This window comes from Pristiophorus japonicus, chromosome 13 (assembly GCF_044704955.1).
Source record: "Pristiophorus japonicus isolate sPriJap1 chromosome 13, sPriJap1.hap1, whole genome shotgun sequence".
NCBI lineage: Eukaryota > Metazoa > Chordata > Chondrichthyes > Pristiophoridae > Pristiophorus > Pristiophorus japonicus.
In genome coordinates this window covers 22,428,575-22,447,147 of record NC_091989.1, presented here as the reverse complement: position 1 = coordinate 22,447,147, position 18,573 = coordinate 22,428,575, and the positions used below count along the sequence as shown (strand labels likewise).

At 45.5% G+C, this 18,573-nt stretch overlaps 1 protein-coding gene across 3 annotated transcripts in view; it reads right to left on the bottom strand.

Moving 5' to 3' along the window:
- LOC139277961 (transmembrane protein 53-A) overlaps positions 1–18,573 on the bottom strand; it is a 114,343-nt gene that overhangs the window by 95,152 nt on the left and 618 nt on the right. For 2 of the 3 annotated variants that reach the window (XR_011596188.1, XM_070896596.1), the window contains exon 2: positions 18,406–18,495. The gene's annotated coding sequence lies outside the window, so the exon portion shown is untranslated. The remainder of the gene's footprint in view (positions 1–18,405; positions 18,496–18,573) is intronic. The other variant, XM_070896597.1, reaches the window with a different exon arrangement.

Below are 18,573 nucleotides of genomic sequence, written 5' to 3'. Positions count from 1 at the left end.
TACTGGGACAACGGCAGGAGCGGAGGCTACAGGAGAGGCGGCAGTTACTGGGACAACGGCAGGAGCGGAGGCTACAGGAGAGGCGGCAGTTACTGATACAACGGCAGGAGCGGAGGCTACAGGAGAGGTGGCAGTTACTGATACAACGGCAGGAGCGGAGGCTACAGGAGACGTGGCAGTTACTGATACAACGGCAGGAGCGGAGGCTACAGGAGAGGCGGCAGTTACTGATACAACGGCAGGAGCGGAGGCTACAGGAGAGGCGGCAGTTGCTGATACAACGGCAGGAGCGGAGGCTACAGCGGCGGTGGAGGCTGAGGCGGTGGCAGGTATGACTCGGGAGAACGCGACAGCTACGCGGGTGGGTACAAGAGCCAGAGCGGCGGATACGGCAGCAATTACGGAGGCCGCTCTTACAGGGACCAGGACTGATCGAATCCAAAGAGCCACGATCAAATTGTCTTGGCCGCTTTCCTTTCTTCTTTCCTCCTTAATCCTTCTATTCCAGAGAGTAAACCGTCACGCCAGCGAGCTCAAGATGGTGGCGAGCCTCGTGGCAGCAGAGCTCTGCAGACAATGGCAAGCAGAGTAACTAAAATGGCAGCGCCCAAGGGAAGCCTCGTGGGAACCACAAGATGGTATCTTAAAAGGGAAATGCACCCAGGAGTCTTAAAAGGGCTTTACACCGTGGTGGGCCCCACAAAGAGACTTTTGTAAGGCAAGAGCGAGTCTAAGTGAGCAATGTGATTTGTATGATGACGTGAGTTATGATAAGAGTTAATATTTTGATGCGGAATGGGTACTGTGTTTAAAATAAGGGATATGTATTACGAAAAGAGTTAATACCACAAGGTACAGTAAAAGGGTAAATGGATCCGTGACTAACATGATTAATGGTCCAATGCGATTTTCGATCTATGTGATTCATGCAATGGTTCAGCGGCTGCAGATGAGCCGCTAAGGCGATCACTTTCTGAGAACAGAGGCAACGCACTAGTTGCGATACCCTGTCTCAGCGCAGCCCGTTACCTCGGGCAAAAAGGGGCAGTATACCGCCACCGCACCTCACCCAGAGGAGCTGGGATTAAATAACTGTTCAGTGTACCTGCAACATCTGTACCACATATTATATTTACCATACAAATGTACTGTCTGTGTATACCTGTTTTCTGTTGGAGGTTATGCTTGTGTACTTCATCGCCCATGTAAGGACTGCAAATACCACAGGCTTGCACTGGATCGCAAGCATAACCTTTACATGGGGGAGAAGAGGGAAGTGGATGGTCATGGACTTCATGGACTCACACGCACAAGTCAGCCAGGACGAACAAGGCTGAGGTCACCGGCAACGGCTTCTGGAACTGGGGCGGTGGGAGGGGAGGGAGTGAGATGTTATGTATTGTCCAGGTACATTAAATGTATAAGTACAATGGTGCGCCACAGAGGGCGCTGTGGTGGGAGACCTGAAGGTACAGAGTATAAAAGGCTGCCCACCACACCCGAGAGGTACTCTGGAGTTACACAATAAAGAACTATGGTCACAGCAGTTACTACAACACCAGACTGCGTGGAGTCAGTGATTTGAGTGCTGCATACACTACAAGTTTACTCTCATAATCTATCTTCTCTCTCTTTATTATTTTTTTAGTCAACCTTTGCGGGTTTAAAAAAAATTCCCAATCCTCTGGTCTTCCACTAATCTTCACAACATTGTATGCCTTTGTTTTCAATTTGATACCATCCTTTATTTCCTTAGTTAGCCATGGATGGTTCATCTTTCTCTTAGAGCCTTTCTTTCTCACTGGAATATATATTTCCTGAGAGTTATGGAATATCTCCTTAAATGTCTGCCACTGCTAATCTACCGTCTTACCCTTTAATCTATTTTCCAAGTTCACTTTAGCCACTCTGCCTTCATACCTTTGTAATTGCCTTTATTTAAGTTCAGGACACTAGTTTGAGACCTAACTTTCTCACCCTCAAACTGAATTTGAAATTCTACCATGCTAGGATCACTCTTCCCAAGAGGATCCTTTACTATGAGATCATTAATTAATCCAGTCTCATTATGCATTACCAGATCCAAAATAGTCTGCTCCCTGGTTGGTTCCACAATGTATTGTTCTAAGAAACCATTCCGAATACACTCGATGAACTCTTTCTCAAAGCTACCTTTACCAATTTGATTTGTCCAATCAATATGAAGTTTAAAATCACCCATGATTATTGTCGTACCTTTCTTATAAGCCTCCATTACTTCTTGATTTATACTCTGTCCTATAGTGTAGCTACTGTTAGCGGACCTATAGACTACTCCCACCAGTGACTTATTTCCCTTATTATTTCTTATCTCCACCCAAACTGATTCTACATCTTGATCTTCTGAGCCAATATCATTTCTCACTACTGCACTGATCTCATCCTTTATTAACAGAGCTACCCCACTTCCATTTCCTTTCTGTCTATCCTTCCGAAATGTCAAATACCCCTGAATATTCAGTTCCAAGCCATGGTCTCCTTGCAACCATGTCTCTGTAATGGCTATCAGATCATACCCATTCATTTCTATTTGTGCCATCAACTCATTTATCTTGTTACAAGTGCTGCATGCATTTAGAAAAAGAGCTTTTCATTTTTCCCTACTCTGACCCCAGTTTCTGGTGCACTCTTATGTTTATACGCTCTGTCCCTTCCTATCACACTCTGGTTATCATTACCTCTATCGCTACCCTGCACTATTGCCTTCTCCTTTCCCTTTGACTTTTTAACTTTCCTCTCACCTGGTCCCACGCACCCCCCATCCCCCTGCCCACCCCCACTATTTAGTTGTGCACGTGTGCATATTTACTTAACAAATATTCAGTAACCAAGGAAATAAAGTTCTTACAACGATCAAAAAACATTCTGCTTTTCATCTTACCAACAAACCCACATGAAGATTAAAGTTCACAAGCATAAACCATGTGAATATGAGTATTGAGATCACAGACCCATTGATGGTATCTTTTACTTAGCTTTTTATTTACTAAATAAAAATGTAGTTAGCCACATCTGGATTTCCAATTCACCACGTGTGGCCAGTGACTCACATATTATCTATGATCTGGCACCTTGGACATGTGAGGGAATGGCGCTATATTTCCAAGTTAGGATGGTGTGTAACTTGGGAGCGGAACTTGCGGGTGATGGTGTTCCCATGCGCTCGTCCTTCTCAGTAGTAGCGGTCACAGGGGTTTGCGAGGTGCTGCGGAAGAAGCCTTGGCGAGTTGCTGCAGTGCATCTTGTAGATGGTACACACTGCAGCTGTGATGCGCCGATGGTGATGAGAGTGAATGTTTAAGGTGGTGGATCGGGTGCCAATCAAGTGGGCTGCTTTGTCCTGGATGGTGTTGAGCTTCTTGAGTGTTGTAGTTGCACTCATCCAGGCAAGTGGAGAGTATTCCATCACACTCGTGACTTATGACTTGTAGATGGCAGAAAAGCTTTGGGAAGTCAGGAGGTGAGACACTCAGACTGAAGAATACCCAGCCTCTGTCCTGCTCTTATAGCCACAGTATTTGTGTGGCTGGTCCAGTTAAGTTTCCAGTCAATGGTGACCCCCAGGATGTTGATGGATTCAGTGATGCTAATGCCATTGATTGTCAAGGGGCAGTGGTTAGAATCTTGCTTGTTGGAGATAGTCATTGTCTGGCCTAATATCTCCTTATGTGCCGTGGTGTCAGATTTTGTTTGGTAATGCTCCTGTGAAGCAACTTGGGACGTTTTACTATGTTAAAGGCTCTATATAAATACAAGTTGTTGCTGTTGGTACAGTTGTCAATTATCTTTAATCTGTGGCCTTTGGTTACCAGCGGAAACAGTTTCTCCTTAGTTTATCAAAACCTCTCATAACTTTGACCATTTCCCATTAATCTCCTCTTTACCTTCCCTGCCCTAAGGAGAACAATTCTAACTTCTCTCGTCACTCCACGTAACCGAAGTCCCTAATCTTTGGTAGCATTCAGTAAATCTCCTCTCCACCCTCGCCAAGGCCTTTACATCCTTCCTAATATGTGGTGCCCAGAATTGAACACAATAATCCAACTAGGGCCTAAGTAATGTTTTATAAAGGTTTATCATCACTTCCTCACTTTTGTGCTCGATTCTTCTATTTATAAATTAATTAATTAAAAATATTTGTTTCTGGGGAAGCTGCACAGCAGGAGGCTAATCACATGCGGAGTTTGGTTCCTGGCCAATGTCTGTACTGAGGGTTATCCCACGCAGTTTAAATTTAGCATGTTCCTTTTTTTAAAAAAAAGGTAATTAACAGTTTCCCCCTTTCTCACCATTATATTTTATTCCAGTTCCTGTTTTTATTTTAATTTCCTTCTGTCTTTCCTCTTCTAGTCAATTTCAGCAATAGTTTTTTTTTCAAAATATGTTTCTAGTGAGAGGCTTTTTGATTCTGGAGGTGATAATGGAGCCTCCCTTCCCTTCCCCACACCCACCTCCATCACCAGGAAGTTCCTGGGCACTGGGACTCTAACGGTGGTACTGGATAACAGGAAGCAGTTATGTGGGTTAGGCCTCTTTCTGATATTTTCAGTCTGGATCTTCAAGAAGTGCAATAGGCAGAAAGCAGAGGGTAATGGGGAACGGTTGTTTTTCAGACTGGAGGGAAGTATACAGTGGTGTTCCCCAGGGGTCAGTATTAGGACCACTGCTCTTTTTGATATATATTAATGACCTGAACTTGGGTATAAAGGGTACAATTCCAAAGTTTGCAGGTGATATGAAAATGTAGTAAACCATGAGGTTGATAGTAACAGACCTCACGAGGACATAGACCGACTGGTGAAATGGGCAGACACATGGAAGCTGAAATTTAATACCAAGGAATGCAAAGGGAAATACTTAAAGGGAAAAAAATTAAAGGGCTATGGGTAAGAGCAGGGGGGTGGGATTAATTGGATAGCTCTACCAAAGAGCTGACACAGGCATGATGGGCTGAATGGGCCCCTTCTGTGCTGTATCTGTTATATATGTATACTATAGATATACTCTATGTGTAGTCACTGTATAGCTGCATAAGATGGAGACTTGTTTACCGGAGGCACCATCAACAAGGTTCACACTGTATACACTATGCTGGCACCACCAGAGGGTGCAACTGGTGGAGGCCCAGGGGTCACCTGTACACCACAGGTACCCAGGTATAAAAGGGAGTCCACCATGTGGTATCCTCACTCTGGAGTTATATTAAATGGACTAAGGTCACTACAGTTCAAGTGCAATATTTTGCTTCGTGGAGTCATTATCAGAGCATCTAAAGACATAACAGTATAATTCTAGGATTCTAAGCTGGGAGGAAGTGGTTGTGCCTGTTTCTATCCTCGATGGTCAGTCTTGGGTGCGATTTAAGATTTGTGCGCTGCCACCTCCATTCTTATAGCGAGTTTACAATCTGCCTAGAGCTTTCCCAAGTGCAGAATATTTCAACCCTCAAAGTTCCCCTTGCTCCCCCCCTGCAAAGGCCTTCACTCCTCGTTTTGATCGCGAGGCCGGCCGTAAACCTGCCCAAACGGCCACTCTTCAAGAGGTTATTACATAAAGTAGGGCTCATGGGATTGAAGATAATATATTGGCATGGATTATGGATTGGTTAATGGACAGAAAACAGTCATTTTCGGGGTGGCAGGATGTAACTAGTGGGATACCGCAAGGATCAGTGCTGGGGCCTCAGCTATTCACAATCTATATCAATGATTTGGATGAGGTGACAAAGTGCAATGTATCAAAGTTTGCTGACGAAAGAAATCTAGGTGGGAATGTAAGTTGTGAGGAGGATGCAAAGAAGCTGCAAAGGGATATAGACTGGTTAAATGAGTGGGCAAGAACATGGCAAATGGAATATAATGTGGAGAAATGTGAAGTTATCTACTTTGGTAGGAAAAATAGAAAAGCAGAATATTTTTTAAATGGTGAGAAATTGGGAAATTGGGTATTCATTGGGACCTGGGTGTCCTTGTCCACAGATCACAGAAGGATAACATGTAGGTACAGCAAGCAATTAGAAAAGCAAATGGTATCTTGGCCTTTATTACAAATGGATTGGAGTACAAGAGTAAAGAAGTATTTCTGCAATTATATAGGGCCCTGGTGAGACCACACCTGGAGTATTGTGTACAGTTTTGGTCTCCTTACCTAAGGAAGGATATACTTGCCATGGAGGGAGTGCAACAAAGGTTCACCAGACTGATTCCTTTGTGTGTGTGGGGGGGGGGGGGGGGAATTGTCCTGTGAAGAGAGATTGTGTAGACTAGGCCTATTTTCTCTGGAGTTTTGAAGAATGAGCAGTGATCTCATTAAAACATATAAAACTCTTACTGGGCTTGATAGGGTAGATGCAGGGAGAATGTTTCCCCTGGCTGGGGAGCAGTCTCAGAATAAGGGTTTGCCCATTTAAGATGAGGAGAAATTTCTTCACTTAGAGGGTTGTAAATCTTTAGAATTCTCTATCCCAGAGGGCTGTGGAGGATCAGTCGTTGAGTATATGCCAGAGGTCGATACATTTTTGGATATTAAGGGAATCAAGGGATATGAGGATAGTGCAGGAAAGTGAAGTTGAGGTAGAAGGTCAGCCATGATCGTATTGAATGATGGAGCAGGCTTGAAGGACCGAATGGCCTAGTCCTGCTCCTATTTCTTATGTTCTTTTGTGTGACCCCAGACACTGGCCAATTTTAACTCAGCTCACCTGGTGGGAACAATGTGTGTGGAGTGGGGATTAGGATGGTGGAGTGTGGGGGCGGGGGGGCTTTGCGTCCCGTTCCTAATGTGTTTCCACTCAATTTTCACTCGCCCCCACATTTCCACCACCCCGGCCCCTCCCGACATTTAAAATTACCTGAATTCAAGCACGAGAAGGCCGCTCTCCCAGAGGAACCGGGGCCTCATTTCAATGGCAAAAATGCCATTTTAACCACAGACCCACAGTCTCAGTCTCTGAAGGTTCCCTTAATCCTGGCCATAGGAGGCCCAGGAACATTAAGGGCAGCCCCCACCTCCTCTGCTGGCAGACTTTCCGATCCCCACCCCCTGCCCCCACCTGTACTTAACTTGCCAGGATCCCATCCATGGATCCCGGTGGTGGCATGCCCAAACCCCCGGCCCTCGAGTGAATTTTCACTCCCGTCCACTGGCACAGACAGCATTTCAATGACTTGGGGCTGGAGTCAGTGTCGGGGCTGCAAGTGAGGCCCAGGAGTTAAAATACCCAGGGCTTCAAGTTTGGGGTGGGGGTCAAACAGTTCACTGCCGTTTCCACCCCCAACACCACCCTGGGTTAAAATCGGGGCCTGAGTGTCGGCAGGCTTGAGCTTGGCCTTACCTGATGTCCACGCACACTTACTTTCCAGCACTGCCTGATCAGGAGCTTTCAACTCCTTAGTTTTACTCTGTATCTAACTCATGCTGTACCTGCCCTGGGAGTGTTTAATGGGACAGAATAGAGGGAGCTTTACTCTGTATCTAACCTGTGCTGTACCTGCCCTGGGAGTGTTTAATGGGACAGTGTAGTGGGAGTTTTACTCTGTATCTAACCAGTGCTGTATCCCTGAGTCAATGCCTCATGATTAAAAATCCTACACCAAGGATTGTTGCTGTGTTAATTGGTGTTCATACACATGTAACCCTTTAATAGCTAGGACTGTATAGCACAGTGTCACTGTATATAACACTCATGCATACTATCTCATTCTGTCTGTGTTTATATGCCTTTAGTGTCGCTCCTTTATCATCTCTCCCTATCTTTTTTCCTGTTCTCTTCCATTATTTGTCGCTGTTTCTTTTCCTCTCTTTCCATGTGTATCTGTGATTGTCGCTCTGTCTCCCTGTATATGTGCTTGCTCTACATGTGTTTGCAATTATCTCTTCCTATCCGTGTATGCCTTTACACAGATCTGTCTAACTGCCCTCCCGTAGTCTGCTCTCCATCTGTATTGTGAAACCCTCTTTATTTCTTGCTTGATTTATTTCTGTGTGTAGGTATGTCTCTTCAACTCACTCTCTCATTCACTTGCTCCCTCGCTCAGACACTCCCTCGCTCAGACCTTCCCTCACTCAAACCCTCCCTCGCTCAGACCCTCCCTCCCTCGCTCTGACCCTCCCTCCCTCGCTCAGACACTCTCTCATTCATCATTCTGAGTAGCTATTCTGTCTAACCTGGTGAGCCGCTCACTTATTAAAGCTAGTGATATTAATACTGGTTGATTGAGTAGTAAGGTTATGCCTTTAGATAAAAGGAATTCATTGACACTTCCTCTCTCCTGAGAATAATAATGAAAGGTTCTCCCTATAACTATCAATAATCTCAATCAAATAGACCTGAAACTCGGGGCTGGCTTGATGAATGTGAGAATGAATGAATGAACACCCAGCGATTTGTGTTTGAAGCGGAGTGAAATACAGCCTTTGGGGAGGCATTAAACTCTAGCATAATGATGCTGAAATGATTAACGAGCATGGATGAAATTATTGGAGGGTCGTGGTCGGTGCAGCTCAGAATGATTGCAGCAAACTGGAATATTAAAGCCGATTGGGGACTTCACACTGGGCACGAGTCTGTTGACTTTGCTCTTCAGTTAGTGTCTTTTTTTAATTAAGAAACCCAGGTGAATGGCCAAGGGTCATTGTGCAGGAGACCAACAAGGTTCAAAAGACTAGGAGAGGAGGTGGCATCAATCAAGAGGTAGTGATTAGACAATGGCATTTTGAGTAGTGTTTGGCTTCTAAAAGGCTGTCGGAGGAAGGGAAGATTGAGGAAGGTGGGATAAAATTTCTGCCTGAATTCAGCCATCAGTTGCTTGGCTCAGTCCCTCACTCTCGTCTCTGAGTTTGAGTGTTCAAAGCCAGCTCCAGGCCTTGAGTACATAATCTAGGCTGAGAATTCAGTGTAGTACTGAAGGAATGATGTATCGTCAAATGTGTTGTCTCTTGGATGAAACTTTGAACTGAGACCTGGTTTGTATATTCAGCTGAAGTTGTAAAATCCTACATTACTATTTGAAGAAGAGCAGGGAGCTGACCCGGAAAACATTTTTCCCTCAGCCATAAATAGATGAACTGGTCACATTGTTTGTAGGAGCTTGCCGTGTGCAAATTGGCTGCCAAGTTTGTCTCCAAAATAATGGTTGCACTTCCAAAATGAGTCATTAGTTGTAAAGTTCTTTGGGATATCCTGAGGACATGATAAGGCACTATATAGGCAGCGCTCTCTTGAGGTTTGCTGTTGAGGCACTCTATCCAAACAGTGTTACCTCTGATCTGGAAGTGCTTGATTGGACAGGTCAGAGGGAGCTTTATTTTGCATTTAACCCATACCTGACCTTGGAGTATTTGATACAGATACTAAGTGCGCAACTTGGGAATTTCAAACTGATGTTTTAAAAAGGTGCAGAGTCACATTAATGGGTACGTCCAAATCATGTGACTGGTCAGCGTTTGACCATCTAAACCAACAGTTGTTAGCATCAGGAGTATTTAATACATTCAAATCTTGAGAAATAAAGGATTTGGTTTATGGTAATGCTAGACAGTGAATGGGAACATTTTGATCCATTGGGATTTTACACAATGAAAGTCATTAGAATGATTTAGTCCATAGAATTCTTTACAATGGAAGTAAATTCCATGATTAGATTATTTTCATGTGCATTATTAATGGAAAGAATAGTGAGATGTTTGTGCTACAGCAGTTACATTCTTACATTATCATTTTTTTCTCCTTTTGCCTAGATTCTAACCTTGGCAATGGGAGTTCTACTGGTATAGGCCCCACCACTGCAGCCACTGTATCCAATGGCAACCTGGATGGAAACTGCAGTTCAGATGAAGACTGGAGCTCCATTTACCCTGAAGGAACACAAGACACATCTATCAACCCTTACTTCCTACGTGTCCCTCCATTGTTTGTGATCCTCCATACAGATTGGAACACGGCACTGGCTGAATGGGGCCTAGCCTGGGACCTCCATGTTTATGGATTGGGGTCACTCTTTGGCCTTGTAGCAGTCATCTCTGCACTAGGTATCCTCTGTCTCCCCTTCAGATCTCTACCAGGCCTCGGTTATTTCATGGTCCTCAATGGATTGCTTTTCCTGACAAGCTCAACAAGAACTTTCATCTTCCTTTATGATGCCTACTGCTATCAAGACAAGTTACCTGCGATAGTTGCCTTACTTCTCTATGATTTGGTCTTCCCTTGCCTTACTTCTGCTTTTGGAGTCATAATCCTGGTTCTGTCACTGAGGTCTGGAACGCAAGCAGTGGCATCAAGATTCCAGTGTTCATGCTTCTTAACCACTATTGTCTTTCTCCACTTCACACTCACTGTGAGCACAATCCTGGTCATTACCCTGCTGAAGCAAGCTCCATTCCTCCTCTTCATCTCACATGGCATCTTTGTGGTCCTGGCGACCATTCTGTCCATCCTGTATTTCACATTTTACTGTCACGCCTGTATGGTTGACGTGCATGTCTACAATGTGAAGACCTCAACACCTTCCATGGAGACCTTCAACAACGGGCCCTTCGGAGACACCGAGCACTGGGGAAGAGTGGCCAAGTTGGCCTTGTGGACCACGGTGTTCGGCTTGAGCTGCGCTGCGTTGCAGTTATATGCTATTCTGTACGGACTGGGCTTGGCTGGAGACCACGTTTTCCAGCCGTGGCCTTGGTGGATTTTCCAGTTTGGTGCTAGCCTGTGCGAGGTGGGGATGTGCCTCACCATGTCCCTTATTGGTATCTACCCGTTGTTTTGCATTCATAAAACGACAGACCGTAACCGTTGGACCAAAATGTTCTGCCTTTCTCCATCCCGTGCATCCATGAAAGCCTCAATACTTTCAAACGCCTATCAATGGTCGACTTCCCATCAGGAGAAGCCGCTGAGCTGTGACGTGATTGTCCGAAGTGAATCGGAATGCCTTCCCCTCTACACCATGTCTGACAATCAATTGAGCAGCGGTGAGGAGATCAACCTGATCTACTACAGCAGAGAGCCCAGTGAGGCAAGAAATCTGGACTTCCACTTAAAACACGGGGGATCCTCCAGGACCTCCTCCTTCATCAGTGTTCAGATGGACAGTGATTCCACTGTTGACCTAAGACCCCCTTCACCCATTAACCTAAGACGTAGTATAGATGAGGCGCTTTTCAGCGAGGCCCTCATTCCTGAAAGCCTCTTCCATTGGTCAAGACTCCACAGTTCCAGCAATGTGTCCCTCTGTGGGAACAGGTCTATGCCAAGCAGCTCTGAAGTCTTTAAGGAGAAGGCAGCAGACAGAGGGCTGTATCGGACATCTTCTTGTGCTGGGATGGAGAGAACAGAGGTTGGCAGGGGTATCACCAGCACCTTCAAGAAGCTCAACATGACACGAGCCTTGTCTTCAGAAAGATGGGAGGACAGCTCTGCGAGCTCCGTCCGCAGAGCATCACAAGATGGATCCTCGTTGGTGCTTTGCTCCAGCCCGGAGAGGTGGGGCTTCTCTGCCATCAGTTTCGAGCATAAATCTTTCAGGAACTCCTCTCAAACCAGCTTTCACAGTATTCCCCAGATACCGAGGCAGTATAAGGCTCTTTCTTCTCCAGAGACCATGGACAATAACGATGCCCCAGATTCAGCAACACAAGCAGAGTTCATGAAGATCTGCAGGCAAATTGACCAGTTGAGTATTAGCAGTGACACGATAGAATTGTAAAACTCGCCACTGTGACTGTTGTCCAACCAGAACTATTTCTACACTGCATCTTATTTAATATTTGGAAATGCTTATTGGGGGTGTGCACGGTCACAAGAGAAGAACAGAGTTTGTGTTGAAAAGGCCAAAGATTGCTGGGCTCAAGACACATAAGGGATGAAATTGGTAGCGTAAAATGTGAGCTAGCGAATCAGAATCGCGTTTGACACTCCGTTGACTCCAATGGAAGAGGAAATCGGGTGGGGTATAAAACGTGCGGCCGATTCGCTACCACCCATTTTGCGCTACCCTCCAAGACTCATTTTGCCCGCACAGAACTTCTACAATTGTAAATGTGTATATACGGTACGGTGTTAGTAACAAGGCTAGGTCAAGTGCTCACAGTGTGCTGAGAAACTGCCTTCTTCCGAATTAGCCAAAAGGATACTTCATTTTTGGTGTCCTTCTGAGATGCACAGGAAGGTGTTCGGCTCCATTCCCACTCAGTTTGCGGATGTCAGTTGGGGCGAACAAATTGGCCTCAGTTTAGGAGAGGGAACAAAACTAAAAGCAGCCCTGCAGTGAGCCATAGCTGAGCCTGTGTCTGTGTGTGGGGCAGGATTGGGCTCTGCTGTGGTGGGTCCCTTCTCCCCGGTGTATATCCTGCCGACACTATTGTGTAGGTACCTGTAGAATTGATCCTGCGGCCTTCCAGATAGAAGGGGAGAAGATGAGAACATTTGCCCATTTGACCCAGCACTTGTTACAGTGGTGAACATTGTCAGTATATAATCATGCCACAAGCCTGAGTCCTTCCTGATTGAGGGGAGAAGGCGACAGTGCTGGAAATTGAACTGATAACCAGTGATCGGCTTAGGAAGATGCCTTCTTTTCTCCATTATTCTCCCTGTTTCAAAACTTAGCCTAGGCTAGTCACCCTGGGTTCATTTCTACTCTCCGCGGGGGCGGAAAGCAAGCAGGAATGGATCGGCTGCCCGACCAATGACAGGAAAATCGGGTGGGATGTAGAACAGCCCACCGATCCGCTGCCACCAGTTTTTCACCCACGCGAAAGTGAAAATGAGCCTCATTGAGCCGTGAAGAACAGTAAAGATAAATCCCCATGTGTTTTGTTGTTAGATTCAGACCGTTGCTTTGTTCAACATCCAACCAGGAGCCAGGGTGTAAGAACGGGTCGATATGGTACCTGGTACTGTATGAGCCATCATGGTATTGGGGCCTATGCCTTACCTTGTACCTGATCCAACAAGTATTTGATCCTCTGCTTGTCCAATGAGGTACTGCGCACTGTACCTGGGTCAGTACTGGGTTCTGCTGAGGGTATTCTGACCGGCGCTGTCTATGGGGAACTTCAATGTAAGCTGCGTCTGGTTTCTGACCAGAAAAGTTGCCTGGATGGGTTTCTGATCAGCTGATGGGCAAGGCTCCTCACCTGCAGTGTGGACTTGTAGAATAACACCCATGTCTGATCCCTCTGCTCAACAACGAGGCCAATGAACACCTTTCAGACCCGTGACTTTGGGGTGAGTGTTGCCCTTAAAGGGACCCTGTAATGGCGAGTCCATCTACGCCGGTGGCGGGGCCAGCAAAAACTTAACACCCATGTCTGATCCAGCACACTTAACCACGCGAAGTATCTAGTCAGATACTTGTTCCTTTATCCAAATCAGGTGTAACTAATCCAGTGAGTTATTGTACCCTGTGGCCACGTGTGATTGAATCCTGATCCAACAAGGCACTGGATACTCTGCCAACGATGCATTGGATTCCATACCTCTCTACCAGTTTGCTTCTTCACAAATGGTCTGGACTCTGAACCTCCCTCTAGTCCGTGATACTAACAGACCAGCTGACAAGTTGGTGCCGGTTTTATAGCCTGGGATTCATCCGACTGCTTTCCCCAGTTTATGGCAACCTGACCAAGATTTAGTTGGGAAAATGTGGCACTGAATAGAGATACTTTGCTGCCGGAACTGCCAGCTCATGATGAATGGAAGTCAGATGCTCTGATGTCATGGATAGTGGATTCTTGAGGGTAGGAGTCCCAGCACTTTACTCCCGGGGCAACTGATGTCCTGTTATTGACGACAGACCTTCCAATCTCCATTTAAATAGTTTAAAATTTTGTTTTACCTTCATTAAACTGAAAGGCTAATGAGTTCAGTGTCATCATAATTAAAGTTCGAAGGAGTAATTCCATGATCACGTGCTCCCAAAGTAACCCCAATTCTCCAATGCAAGCTCCTGATGAGTTCAGCTCCCCACAGGGAACACAGGGTTGCAGAATTCTTTCTCTCTCTCTCTCTCTTAGGCCTCTTGCCATCTCTCAACATCTAATATCTAATTGATTGGTTTGAAAACAGGATCAAGTACTTACTGGATAATACCGTATTCATTTGGGTACAGGTTTCACCATCTCACTTGGGCCCAGTACTAATTTAGGCACCATGGGTAATATCTTGTTCACAAGTGCCAACTCAGAAAAGTTGACAGTTACCTTGAAAAGAGCTGGCCCACACTAAATGTGCTGACAACACAAAGTACAACATAGAATAGCTAAATGAGCCCTGAATAAAGATCTTTGACCATGGCCACTGCTTCAAGGTGATTGAACAAGTTTAATTCCTTTATGTTGCAGGATTTTTAATTCGTGTTTTGGGATCACATTCCACAACTCAATTGTTTTGTGTGCGCATTTTCTTTTTCATTCACATCCCCCCACCGTGGACTATCGCACACTCACCCCACCATTACACAGTATCAGCTAAATCCACACCGCCCCCACCCCCCGCCCCTCCAGCACGTGGATTTCTATGGATTTAAAGCTAGTCAATCAATCAGGGCAGGCTGGCATCTGAAAATATGCACCTAGCTGCCAGACACCTGCTCTCTGCATGGACATCAGCTTCTCCAGCCCCTTTGCCACGTTGTTTGTGCAAGGGGGGGGGGAGGGGAGGGGTGGTCCGGGAAATCAGCGGGAATACGAGCACTGTGGCAGTCACAAGGGCACGAGTCCACAAAGCTGACTGCTCACAACCCGTGAGCTGTTGCCGACTGATTTTTTTAAAAAATTTGTTCACGGGATGTGGGTGTCGCTGGCAAGGCCAGCATTTATTGCCCATCCCCTGATTGCGCTTGAGAAAGTGGTGAGGAGCCGCTTTCTTGAACCGCTGCAGTCCGTGTGGTGAAGGGACTCCCACGGTGCTGTTAGAGAGGGAGTTCCAGGATTTTGACCCAGCGACGATGAAGGAACGGCCGATATATTTCCAAGTCAGGATGGTGTGTGACTTGGAGGGGAACTTGGAGGTGATGGTGCTCACATGCGGCCTTCACAGGCCAAAGGCTGCAATAATATGTCTGAGCTCTGGCTCTGAATCCAGTTCAGCTGCGGTACCATAAACTGGGGGTGGATGAGGGTTGGCATCAGGGTAGCATCTCCCACACAATGGGTTTTAGTACTTGGACTCCAATGAAAATGGGAATAAAAGGTTACACTGCTCCTACTTGCAATCTGTGCCACAATACCACAGTATTCTCATAGTTTAGTCCCTGTTACTTGTCTTTCAAGATCCATTTCCTTTTCCTGCCTCATTACATATTAAACTGTGCCCCTCCAATACTAGGAGCCAGGGAACATATCTGAATGTTTGTCTGATAGCCCTACAAGGTTATATGAACAAGTGACTAGCCATCTAATATGAGAAATGGTAACTAGACAGATTAAAAATAAATGTATTTATCGATATGATTTTGCTGGCATTAGTTATTGTCTAATTTATTATGATTCAAGATAATTCAGCAGTGACTACGATCCCAGACAGATGTGTGTAATCGTAGCTGTGCTGCACCCAGAGTATTATTAAAACAGCACTGGATATGACTGCAAACTACCATATCAATCCCAGTACAAAGTTACACGTTACCGGTTATTTGTTACCTCTGTGGTCACTGAGTTTAGCATGCTTTGCAAAATGTAAGGCAATCTCATTTGTTTCCAGGTCTCTCTCTCCCTCTTCCTGTGTGTGTGTGTACACCAGAAACTAGGTGGTCATCCAGCACTGATCTCTTCTGATCTGCTCCCTTGACCGCCCCCCTTCCTACATTACAACGGTGTCTGTACTTCAAAAACATTTCATTGGCTGTGAAGTGTTTTCAGACTTCTTGAGATGTTGAAAGCGAAATATAAAATGCAAGTTCCAGTCCTCTTCTCCTTCTTCCCCCCCACCCATCAGATCTCTCAATGAAATGACAATTCTCAAGCACTGTAAGCGATATATTACTTTGGGTATTAATCTCACCAAGTTCATTGACTGACCTGCCTGCCCACCATTACGATTGCACAGCAACTCGAACTCACCACTATTCCCCATCCCTGCTCACACGGGGAGCCATACAGACAAATGAATTTGCTCCATAATGTGACAGCCGTGGATCAGTCAGAGGTCGTGGATTCAAGCCTCAATCTAGAGACTTGAGTACATAATCTAGGCCGACACTTCAGTGTAGTACTGAGGGAGTGCTGCACTGTCAGAGGTGCTGTCTTTTGAATGAGATGCTAAACCGAGGCCCCTTCTGCCCTCTCCAGCTGGACGCAAACTATCCCATGGCACTATTTCGAAGAAGAGCAGGGGCGTTCTCCTGGTGTCCTGGCCAAAATCTATCCCTCAATTAACATCACTAAATAAAACAGATTATCTGGCTGTTGGTGGATCTTGCTGTGTAAAAATTGGCTGCCACTCGTTCCTACATTACAATAGTGACTGTACTTCAAAAGTACATCATTGGCTATGAAGCGTGTTGGTACATCTTGAGGCTATATAAATGAAAACACTTTCTTTTTCTCTATAATTCCTTGTTATCGCTTCTGGGTATGTGTGATGTTTGAGATAACATACAAAGGAGGGGGATCACTGGAGAGAGCACTGTTGGCAACTATGTCTTGTTAGGCAGGTGCTGTTATTATTACTTGTGCTGTATGTTCCTCAGGATAATTTGTTCCCCTCTCCTGGAGATGTTGGCTCAGTAAGTGCTGCCAGGCTCTTGGAATGTCTTCTCCTTGTTTTTAGGCAGTCCCTCGGAGTCGAGGATGACTTTCTTCCACACTAACATGAATTCTAAGGTGGCTGATGAGTCCAATGCGGGATCTACAGACTCTGTCACAGGTGGGGCAGGTGGTGAAGGGACGGGTGGATGGGGTGCTTGTTCTGTTGTGCGCTCCTTCCGCTGTTCTTGACTCCCAGGTGCTTCCGACAAAGAGTCTCAAAGTGTTCGGCGCCTTCCCAAATGCTTCTTCTCCACTTTGAGCGGCCATGGGCCAGGGATTCCCAAGAGTCGGTGGGGATGTTACATTTTTTTAAGGAGGCTCTGAGGGTGTCCTTGAAGTGTTTTTTCTGCCCTCCTGAGCTCAGAGTAGAGTGCTTGTTCTGGGAGTCTAGCATCGGGCATGCGGACAATGTGGCCCGCTCATCGGAGCTGATGGAGCGTGGTCAATGCTTCAATGCTGGGGATGTTGGCCTGAGAAAGAACAATGACGTTGGTGCGCCTGTCCTACCAATGGAGTTGCAGAATTTTGCGGAGGCAGCGTTGGTGGTACTTCTCCAGTGCTTTGAGGTGCCTACCGTACATTGTCTATGTCTCTGAACCATAAAGGAGGGCGGGAATCACTACTGCTCTCTACACCCATGAGCTTGGTGCCGGGTTTGTGACCTTGATCTTCAAACACTCATGTGGGGGAGGAGCATCAGAGCCAAGTCAGATCAAGTCCTAAACCAACATCCACAAGCACAGATTTTCTAGCAGGAGTTAGCAATCAGAAGCAAGAATCCTGGCTGATTTATCCCTTCTCTAATTTAGTGGCAACTGTACTATCAAAACAGTTACCCCTGATGGTCAGCTACTCAGCGTCAATGAGATGAGAATGTTGGTTGTAGAGTTGTATTTGGGTAAAGCAGTTTTAAATATTTAAAGTTTATGCTAGACATTGTCCATATGTTCAACATCACTGTTCATTCTGGGAAGTGGACCTTGCGCCCCCTATGATTCAGAGTGTGCCTTTACCTGACCAATGTTTAGGTAAGCACAATGACACTCAGAAGTCAAACGGAATCCTTGTCATTGTATTGGTATATATTACATGATACCATCGAGTTCGGTAGGTGGAAGAATATACACTGTCAGACCAAGGTCAGGCTGTAAACCAATAGATAAACTTATTGAACAGTAAATTGTAAGTGGGCTCCAGGAAATTGTGATAATTCATCAGACCCCCTATTTCCAGTTACTCTGCAATCAACCATTCATAACTTGAATCGAAGACCTCTCAAGAATGTGTCCAGTTCCCATTTGAGAATTCACCCTCTGTGCATGCTGTGGTAATCTGTTCCAGGGTGCAATGAGTCTGTGGAGTTTAGGGAGGCAGGGAGATACTACCTATTATATGACCGTACTCTTTATTTACGTAATTTATAATCATGTCCACGAATCCTCCCATCACTATCCATTTGGACTAACCTGGCCAAAATATGTTTTCCTCATCAGTTTAAAAATCTCCTATCACTATTTAGTCTGTGTTTCTCTGATGAAAACAACCCCGATTTCTGGAGCTTAATTCTCAAAGGTTGTACACAAAATAATTTGTTGTCTTGTCTTATTAATCAATAACCACCTCACACTCATTTTGTTGCGAAGTCTTTGATCCTGGATCCTCAGCGGGTGTTTCTGGCAGCACTTCCCTTCTGGCTGTGAAGTGTGAACCCTGAGATAAAAAGAGACACAGTCAGATTGTCAAGTTTGCAAACAGATAGTTATGAGTGCAAGCTTTAACCAAGCTAAA